Source organism: Sinocyclocheilus grahami, unplaced genomic scaffold (genome assembly GCF_001515645.1).
Source record: "Sinocyclocheilus grahami isolate Dianchi unplaced genomic scaffold, SAMN03320097.WGS_v1.1 scaffold110.1, whole genome shotgun sequence".
Lineage (NCBI taxonomy): Eukaryota > Metazoa > Chordata > Actinopteri > Cypriniformes > Cyprinidae > Sinocyclocheilus > Sinocyclocheilus grahami.
Genome location: NW_015505289.1, coordinates 1,352,561 through 1,363,060, shown reverse-complemented (window position 1 = coordinate 1,363,060; position 10,500 = coordinate 1,352,561). Strand labels below are relative to the sequence as shown.

General features: G+C 38.7%; 1 pseudogene; it reads right to left on the bottom strand.

Moving 5' to 3' along the window:
* Positions 1-3,024: 3,024 nt before the first annotated feature.
* Positions 3,025-10,500, bottom strand: part of LOC107588941 (piggyBac transposable element-derived protein 4-like) — a 10,997-nt pseudogene continuing 3,521 nt past the window's right edge.

Here is a 10,500-nt window from a genome sequence, read left to right as displayed (position 1 = left end):
TCAGTGGCAAATTCTTTATATATAAAAAACTTACTTACAGTCTGTGAGTCAGAACAGCCGGCATTATAGTCTACTCTCCCAGGATCAGGAAACAGTCCTCCATAAAATGCTCTGCACACATCTGAATATTTGGGTTGAACTGTTCTGGAACGGTGTTTGGCAGCCATATCACCCTGTTGCCCAAGGCTGGTTACCCACTGAAGCTAAGCAGGGTTGAGCCTGGTCAGTACCTGGATGGGAGACCTCCTGGGAAAACTAGGTTGCTGCTGGAAGAGGTGTTAGTGAGGTGGTGTGTGGTGGGCGTTCTGGCACACTATGGCTGCCGTCGCATCATCCAGGTGGGATGAGGAGATACCCCCTGACAATGTAAAGCGCTTTGAGTGCCTAGAAAAGTGCTATATAAATGTAATGAGTTGTTATTATTATTATTATTATTATTATTATTATTGTAAATACAACTTAACCACTGATTTCTAGTCGTGTCCTCTTTTGGAAGACCTAACAAAGTAGTTTCGCTTTCACAACTAAACAAATCTTCCCACATAGTGAGGTAGACATGTGGGGGCGTGTTAGAACGAGCCGTTTTAGGTAGGCGTGGCTGACTCTTAACTTTTATAAAGAATATCTCTTTGGATTTGAGACTTTAGTCTTTGCAACTTTACAGATCTTCTTTATGCACCAAGAGCTTGTAACACCCAAAGAGAAAAGAAAAATTGAAATCGCATCATATGACCCTTTAAATAGAATAGAAAACTAAAATAGTAAAACTAAAATATAAAATGTTTTACACATTTAAATAACAATAATAAATAAAGAAAAAAAATCACAAAGGTGGTAGATCTTCAGTCCACAATTAAGGACCCATGTATATGGAAACTGTATAACGTTAAATTGTTTTTGTTGTTGTTGTTGTTTTTTGCAGTGGTGTATAAAGTACCTGAAAGCCGTACTCAAGTAAAAGTATAGATATCTTACCATAAAATTACTTTGGTAGAAGTTGAAGTCACCGTTTAGAATATTACTTGAGTAAAAGTCTTAAAGTATGTGATATTTATTGTACTTAAGTACGAAAAGTATTTTTTAAATCTTAAACGTACTTAAGTATTGAAAGTAAAAGTACAAGTAAATTCAAAATGGAAAAGAAGCAAATAAATATGTATATAAAAAAAATTAATACACCGCTTGAGTAGCAAGATTGTGTTCAGTTTTAACTCGTTCTTCCATTTTGTATCTTTGGGTTAGAATAAGAAGCACTTCTTCTGGTACTTGGTGTCTTTTATTCCAACATAAGAAAACATTTCTGGAATCTGCATCTGGAATAGCATTTAGATGTATTTACACAGTTTAATGTATCTCAGAGGGGACATGGATGCATTTAACCTGCAGTTACAGATGCATAAATAATGTTTTGTTTTTAACAATACGTTGAATACTGATATTTGAAATGATTTTAAAACATGAAAAAAATTGTAGAAATGTGAAATTAAAACCACCAGTAGGTGGCAGCAAGTGACTGTTAATGAGTGAGTCATTGAGCTTCAACAGATTCGTTCAAACGGCTGATTCATTCAGGAACAAAGCATTTAAAGGGGTCATATGATGTGATTTCAATTGCTCGTTCTAACACGCCCCCACATATCTACATCACTATGTGGGAAGATTTGCATAACGCCGCCCAAATGTTCACGCAAAGAAAGAAGGCGTAACTTTTATTCTCGCTGTAGTATTTTTGTTGCCGCTGCCATGTCATGAAGGCGCTGTGTGCTTCGTTGTGAAAGCGAAACTACTTTGTTTGGCCTTCCAAAAGAGGATGATAGAGGGCTGTTCTGACTCAAAGACTGTAAGTAAGTTTTTTTTTATATTTAAAGAGTTTTTATATTTTATATTAAAAGCAAGTTTTTTGGGCAGTGTAGAGTAGGGCTTGTTGTTTGTCATTTCTCCGATCACAAATGCAGACATGGTTTTATGTTTACGTGGCGCGATGCAACGCAACGTGTAAAACGACAGTATAAGTCATTATAATCCATAATTATGTCCCCACTGGATGCAATGAATGCCTCGTTTATAATGGGTCTTCATGTTTTTGTCGTAAACACCATTGCTCAGAGACGCAAAACAGTGCTGAGATCTTTGTTTGGAACTATTTTTGTTGGCAATAACAAGCAATATTATGTCTAAAATGTAAGTCACTTATTGCTAACTTTACTGAACTTGTATAAAATTATTATTAAATGTGTTATCAAGCTGATATCTGCAGAAAAACGGTACTCTTTGTGTGATAAGATTAACTATATTCAATTATATAAATATAAAAAGCATTCAGGCATTCTACAATTTAGAATGCCTGGAATTTTGAGTTTTAATAGACTAATAAATCACGTGCGTGCACTCTGTGTGTCATTTGGTGATATACTCGATAAAGTCAGATCGCACATCATTACAACACTTACCGTATTATCGCAGACGATGCTGTGTATCGCACACCCCAGACTCGGCTTGAGTGGAAAATGAATCATCCGCGGTTGTGCGCGCACTTGTTTGCACATGAGCAAAGGTCTTTTTAGTCTTAATTGCAAACGCCAGACCATTGATTCGCCAAACCTGCTTTCCTGCAGTCCGTGTTTTTCTGACTTCTGTCTATTTTGTAGTAAGTAACGAATATGCTTCGGGGAAATGTATCGGAGTAAAAGTATACATTTTAATTAGGAAATGTAGTGGAGTAAAAGTAAAAGTTGGCTGAAATATAAAAACTCAAGTAAAGTACAGATACTCCCCAAAAAATGATTAAGTACTGTAACGAAGTATTATTACTTCATTACATTACACCAGTTTTTTGTAATGTTAAAAGTAATATGTAAATCATGAATTATTTCTAAAATGAAATTCATTTAAACATCAGACAATGTTTATTACAGACTATTCCTAGTCATAACTGGATTCTTTTTTTTAATGAAATGTAGTAAAACTAACTTTACTAAAGTAACATCACTAAACTTGTACATTCATTTTTTGTATTTTTTTTTGTATTTAGACCTAACTGTAATTAACACCATTAGTTTTCATAAAAACATGTTAAACTTTTTCTGCTGTAAAAACATACACTTCATTAAACTGAAAAATTTGGAAAATATGTATTTGAAACACCTGCATGATGACATGAAGTAATTATAACCAGTAGGTGGAGGTAGTGATCCACATATGGTGGACTCTGCTCTCTGGAAACACAAAGTTCTAACAAACTTAATTTTTAAACAAACACTTTTTCAGTCAACATTCAGTAACTCTATGTAATGTTAAGAGAAAAGGCAATAAACATGATACATTTTGCAATGGCAAACAAGTTAGTAAAGAGAAGAGCAAGAGAATAACTACTATAAAAACTGAGTAACAAACAGTGCATAAGCCATGACTAAGTCTTGTTTAAACCTTCTTGCATGCATAGCAATAAGAAGTTATAATTGCGTGTGACCTGCAAATGTACATGTTACACTGACTGCACATCATACTGGTTTTTGTGTTCCTCTTTGATTCACAGACCTGACACCTTTTCCTCTTGCTGGGGGTTGATACTGGGGAGGAGCTGGGTTTTTTGGCTGTAAAGCATGCTCGTGTTTTCATCACCTTATATTAGAGGCTAGCAGAGGACGTCGTCTTTTTCTGAAGAGCATGCTTGTGCTTGTATCACCATATTCTGAGAGGCTGGCGAGCGGGGAACGTAATGCCGTCTTTTCATGTAGGGAGCCACCAGAGTTTCCCCTAGTTCTTCCAGGTAGAGCCTCCTTTTGAAGTTTTTCCCTTTGTTCCATGAGGGATTTATCTCCGTCCACAGTACGAATGAATTGTAGGTGGAGACATCCAACATGTTGAAGAAAATCACCATGGGCCAACGAGCTGTCTTTCTTTGGCATGTGTAAGTGGCAACAACCTGGAAGTGAAATGACATGCAAAACATTTACATGTGCACTTGGCAGATGCTTTTATCCAAAGTAACATTGCATTCAAAGTATACATTTATATTTGATCAGTTACTGCTTTCCCTGGCAATCGAACCCATGATCTGAGCATTGCTTTAGCTCACCAGCTGACAATTCAATTAACTTTATTTGGGCCATTTGTTCCTAAAGTCGCAAAGAAACGGAAGTAGCAACAAAATTCTTACATATTGTGACGTCCGATTGTAATAGTCAATAAAGAAAAAAAAGATTTATAATTAGCATTTAAAAATATACTGTATATGCTTAATTTTCATTTCATGCAGAAAATGTCTAAATAATGCAAAGTAGTAAAATACCTTGTTAAGGTTGTCAACTCTGCCTTTGGTCTGGTTGTAGTCTAGAATTATCTTTGGCTTCTTGTGATCTTTGTCGCTTACTTTGGCATCTCTGTGGAAAGTGCTCATCAACAGCACATTTTTTATTTTTTCTGGGGCAGTAGGACACAAGAGTGTGCGTATCAGTGAAGGCGAACATGGATGATAATCGGGCCCTGTCCTTCATTGACAGGAGTGCAGGTGGGAGCTCAGGTTTGTTTGATCTGACTGTTCCGATCATGGTCATTTTCCTTCGGAGCAGCTCCTCACCGAGGCCATACGAGGTGAAAAAGTTGTCACACGTGACGGTGTGTCCCTCTAAACCGTCTGTCATGTCCAGGACCACTCGTATTCCCTGGTTCTTTTCTGACTTGACGTCGGCAGCTTTGCCAGTGTAGATCTGCATGTTCCACACATAGCTCGAGCTGGAATCGCATGCTGTCCAGATTTTAATGCCATACTTGCCCGGTTTACTTGGCATGTATTGTTTGAAGGGACAGTGTCCTCTGAAACGGACCAGGCACTCGTCCACAGTGACGTTTGGGCCTGGATTGTACAAGAGTGGCAGGCGTTCGACCCATTTATCCCAGATGTTCCTTACTGGTGCCAGCTTGTCCCTTTTCTGTTGGCTAGGCTCTTTATCGCTTTTGTAAAAGCAGAAGACCCTTGACAAATTAGTAAAACTTTTCAGTGACATGGTAGCACGAAAAATTGCCCTCCCTGATACACCGTGCCATAAGCTACTCATGGGCTCATGGTGGGATCGATACACGCCTGCCAGAATCAACAGACCAAAAAAGGCCTGTAAGTCTGTCCAGTCCAGGTCCTTCCAGGTATCACGAAATACACGTTTCCCCTCTAAATTGGTCATTTCAATCAAAATCGGTTTAATATCATCTGGGAAAAACAATTCAAATGTTGATCTTATGTCTTCAGCATTGGCACATGCCAGCCTGGTTGGTCCAGGGGTCATTTTGATGATACGATGAGCTGGTAATCTCTCTCGTTGTTCCGGAGGAGGAGGTGCTGGAGTCCACAATATGTTTCGGTTTTTGGACTCATAAGCCGCCTCTGTGTCAGCAGTGACCTCTGACTCTTCTTCATCAGTAGAGAGGTAGTCTGGGTTGAACTCTGTATTGTCCTCTGTTTCAGAAGCTTCATTAAAGAGCTCCAGCTCAGCTTCTCCATCCAGATCCCTTTCCTCTTCCATCCATTTATTACTCGTAGTATGTAGTGTCGCATCTTTTTCCTCTTTCATCCCTCCATCACTTGTTGTATGTTGGGTCGTGTCTCTTTCCTCTTCCATCCCTCCATCACTTGTCGTACGTAGGTCTGCATCTCTTTGCTCTTCACTGGACTCATATAAATGAGCCAGGGACTCCACAACACTAAACCGCCTCTTCATTGTGCAGCCACAGAATGAACTGCAAGCAAGGTTCTGGGAAATCACATTTATAATTTTATTTGTTACACTTGATGGGATCAAATGTTCTCTAATATGAAAAGCTCATAAGTGAGCTAGATCTTTAAATCTAGTATAATGTGCACAGGTTTGAGTGATAGTTCGGTTGATTAGATATCATTATCTGGCTATGAAAATAATGAATAATGGAAGCCTACAAAATGTCCTCATTAAAGTAGTCAAACAAACTTGTCGTTCTTCATTGCATATAAAGTGAATGGTTTTGAAATATTGTTTTTGAAATATTTTAATTTAATAAAGACAAATTCTGCAATGATTAAAATCACATATTCTGAGAGAGAGAGAGAGAGGGGCTTATCCCTTGTTTACACTGCACATGTCTGCGGGCATTATGGCTCTGATGAGGTTTTGTTCCGTCCTCCACGCAGTGCCAACTCACACCAGGAGCAAAGCAACTGGATTTGTGAGACCACGAGATTTGCCTGTCGGACATTGTTTTCTTGGTTTTTCTCTTTTTTCTTTTTCTTTTTGGGGTTCTATCATGATTTAGTTGGCTAAATAGTTGTTTTGTCCGGTTTAATTGTGTTTATTGTTGTGCTGTAGCCTACAGACAAAGTTAATACACTTAAAGGTCCAGTTATAATCGACAAGGATAAAATATTGTAGCTGTGTTTTAGTCTGCACAAATTTTATTTGTTACACTTGATGGGATCAAATGTTCTCTAATATGAAAAGTTCATAAGTGAGCTAGATCTTTAAATCTAGTATAATGTGCACAGGTTTGAGTGATAGTTCGGTTGATTAGATATCATTATCTGGCTATGAAAATAATGAATAATGGAAGCCTACAAAATGTCCTCATTAAAGTAGTCAAACAAACTTGTCGTTCTTCATTGCATATAAAGTGAATGGTTTTGAAATATTGTTTTTGAAATATTTTAATTTAATAAAGACAAATTCTGCAATGATTAAAATCACATATTCTGAGAGAGAGAGAGAGGGGCTTATCCCTTGTTTACACTGCACATGTCTGCGGGCATTATGGCTCTGATGAGGTTTTGTTCCGTCCTCCACGCAGTGCCAACTCACACCAGGAGCAAAGCAACTGGATTTGTGAGACCACGAGATTTGCCTGTCGGACATTGTTTTCTTGGTTTTTCTCTTTTTTCTTTTTCTTTTTGGGGTTCTATCATGATTTAGTTGGCTAAATAGTTGTTTTGTCCGGTTTAATTGTGTTTATTGTTGTGCTGTAGCCTACAGACAAAGTTAATACACTTAAAGGTCCAGTTATAATCGACAAGGATAAAATATTGTAGCTGTGTTTTAGTCTGCACAGCGCATTTTTTTTGTATTTGAACTGTGCGGCTTTTGACACAGCGTCCGACAAAAATAGACTAGGTGCCTATCTTTAGAGAAGCAGCAAGGAGAGACGCTTCTGGGACGTGCCACGGCATGGCTGGTATAAATGCAAGCATTGACTAGATTAGCCGCGATCAACTCCGGTGGCCGTGTCAGAGCCGTAACGCACTGCAGACGTGTGCAGTGTAATGGTCCTTGCACACTGATCTGAAACTCTCGTTCAAAATTTTCGCACGTTAAAAAATAAATACGACTTCACTTTGTGTCAATCACGTTTACACAGTGCCTCCGAAACTTTTGTCCGGCATAAAGAAAAATTAGATCGGTTTCAATTTTCTGCGTTTTTCGCATCTGTAATAATAAAAAATAATAATAATTCCTTTCATTTATACAGCGCTTTTCTGAGCACTCAAAAGCGCTTTACATGGAAGGGGGGATCTATGTAATCTGTATCAAGCATTTTGAGAGGTTTTTTGACAATTTAGAGTCACCGTACAAGAGAACGCCAAAATCCAGAATGGCGTCTGACAAGTGTGTGCCTGTATCCTAATGTTCATACTATGTATGCGAGTTTAGAATAACCCTGTGTTCCATTCGGAAGGGCTCATCCCTACGCCCTAATCCCTTTAAAGGGTTTACCCTCTGCAGTGAGAGCTTCGAAAGGATGAAGGGTGTAGGGGTCAATGCACTTCTGCGTCATCTTAATGAGATGATCAAGGAGATGCCTTTGTTGCACATTTTGTATGCTGGTTGACCCCCAGTCGTCTTTACATTAAAATATAATGTATATTTGTATATGTAATGTAATATGTATTTGTAATGTATATTATGTCTATGTATTTGAAACATTTGAATGGACTAATAAAGGTAGCTGTAAAGTATTTTTGTTGAAGTACAATGTTTTAACCATAATAATGTACCAAATCTAACTCGTATAAATATTACAGTAGTATAGAAAAAATACTATACATATATTCATAGGTAAAGTCAAAGTCTGTGACACCAAATTTCCCTGTGCAAAGGATCATGGGGACCCGAAGTGTCCATCAGTTGTACCCTTCGAAATCCTTCATTCCGAAGGGCCCTTTGAAGTGGCCAGTTTTGAGCACTTTGGGTTGGAACGACCCTTCAATACGGCGGCCATGTTTGTTTTCACGCCGAAGTGCCCTTCGGAGGGAGATATATCCTGTTTGGAACGCACTGTAAGTGTGTCCCAAAGCATAGTATGTTGAAAAGAGTATGCCAAAAGTCCCCGGATGGTCTACTATTTCAAGTAGATTTTTGAAGTGTGGATCTGTGTACACTCTAATGGCTAATATTGGCCACAATCCATTGCGCTGGCGGATGTGCGTGGTTGGCGGTTAAATAGAGAGGTTTAGATAAAGGGGTTTGAGATCAAAATTTAACCTGGTAAACAATGTGAATTTTATTAACATCCATTTGGCCATTAACTTTTAAATGCATCATTATGCAAAAAAAAAAAAAGAGAGCAGAGTTCTCTGCATAAAGACCCACGGCTGACAGATCAACGTGCTGCTATTTTTCTCTCTGATATGGTAGGAAGTTAAATGAAATGAAATGTGGAGGATGTTAATTGTGACAAGATGATTGACAGGCCAGTACAGTGACAGGGTGCGTGTAACTATCATAGACTGTATAAAAACATGGACGTAGTGTCTGTAACGTCACCCGTAGGTTTCTGAAGAGGGTTTATGAAGCTCAAAGTGGGCGGGGCCGGCCATCGTCATCTTGGCCGCGCGTCACTCCCGGATAATCGAAAATGGGCAAAGAGGCGGGAGCTGGTTGCTGAAACCCCGCCCACCTAGCTCAACGGTGGTGACCGCAGCGGCAATCCACCTGTCACTCAAGTGGCCACGCCCTTAATTATGCAGAACTTTAAGGCTTAATATAATTTAAACGGATGAGCTATAAAAAAAAATGCACCCCCCTCACAGTTGTCATGAAAGGCAAAATTAGCTATATAGACCAAAATAATTTTTTGAACCAGGCTGTAAACATATATTTTTTTTCTGCTGTAAATTTGGGCATTTTAAACATGGGGAGTCTATGGGACTGACTCCCTTTTGGAGCCAGTCGATGAATTGCAGTTTTAGTCACTTCCGTGTTGGTTTCACAACTGGGAGGTTGGCGCTTGGTAACTATGCGACAGAGCAGTCCGTTAAAGACTCAATTGCCTACTCTTCTACTACACACTCAAAAGTGTGTACTTTTTCTTCACCAAAAGAGTACATACTTTAAGGCGTGGGACGCCGCATGAGTGTGTGTGTCCATACCTGAGACATACTGCCAGTCTCTGTTCAGGATCAATTGGTTCACGGAAAATGGTGGTTTACTTGTTAAAATGTGGCTCCAGTATCGCTAGCAAAGCATCAAACTGAGCCACTGAAATCCTGAAGAAGTCCATTTTGAATCGCTTGGGATAATTCTGCAGCTCCTTGATAAGGAGGTGGAACTCTCTTTCCTCTCTACGCAGTCTCAGGATTGGATGGACCAAATATTTCCTCTTTCTTTTTAAGAGGACAACAAAATGATCCTCATTGCTTGAAGACTTCATTTTGTATTGTTATATAGTGCACTATATCGGGTGTCAGCCATTTTGTAGTGCTGTCCGAATTCTGAGTGAACAAGTTCATTCCCTACATTCGTTCACTACTTTTTACCCACAATCCTCTCTGATTTTGAGTGTACAACAGATGTTGTATGTTCTGATATAGTGCACTCAACTGCCATACACTATTTAGGGATTAGTGTATGCAGTGGCGTAACTTTGCTTTGAAAAGTGGTGGGGACACCACACAACTTGTTTTGCTAGTTTAGTTTTTTTGCTTTTCAAAAATACATCGATGTACCAGGGGCGGCGCCAGAGAATTTTGAACGCAGGTGCTAGATCATTGACAGAGGGAGCTGGGCAATTCAGGGCTCTAGAGTCATTCTTCCCACTGGTCGCTCTTTTGCGATTTAATTTTCTCAGTTGGCTGCACGAGCACGGTTTTTTTTTTTAGCGCTACAACAAGCTGTTAATCAATGCATGCTGATGAACTTTTATGGTAGTTTATAGTTATATGGAAACGAAAGTAGTTAACATTCAACCCGTTCTTTTTCATCAGTAGTATTATTTGTGATTAGAATTTTGTGAACGGGAGTTCCTCTTTTGACATGCTATAAGCCGGGCTTCGGATGCTTTCACTTTCGATTTCACGATCTTGTCAGGTTTTACAATAAAATATAATTGTCTGTTTTGCTTACATCTATACACCTTTCACGTTTTAAGACAAAAAAAAAGATGGATTCATTATTTTTAATTAAAATGCACAACAACAATAAACCAGAATTCAATGACAAACTAGCTTACAAAACGTTAACAAAAACGAATAAGATGAGGCATGGC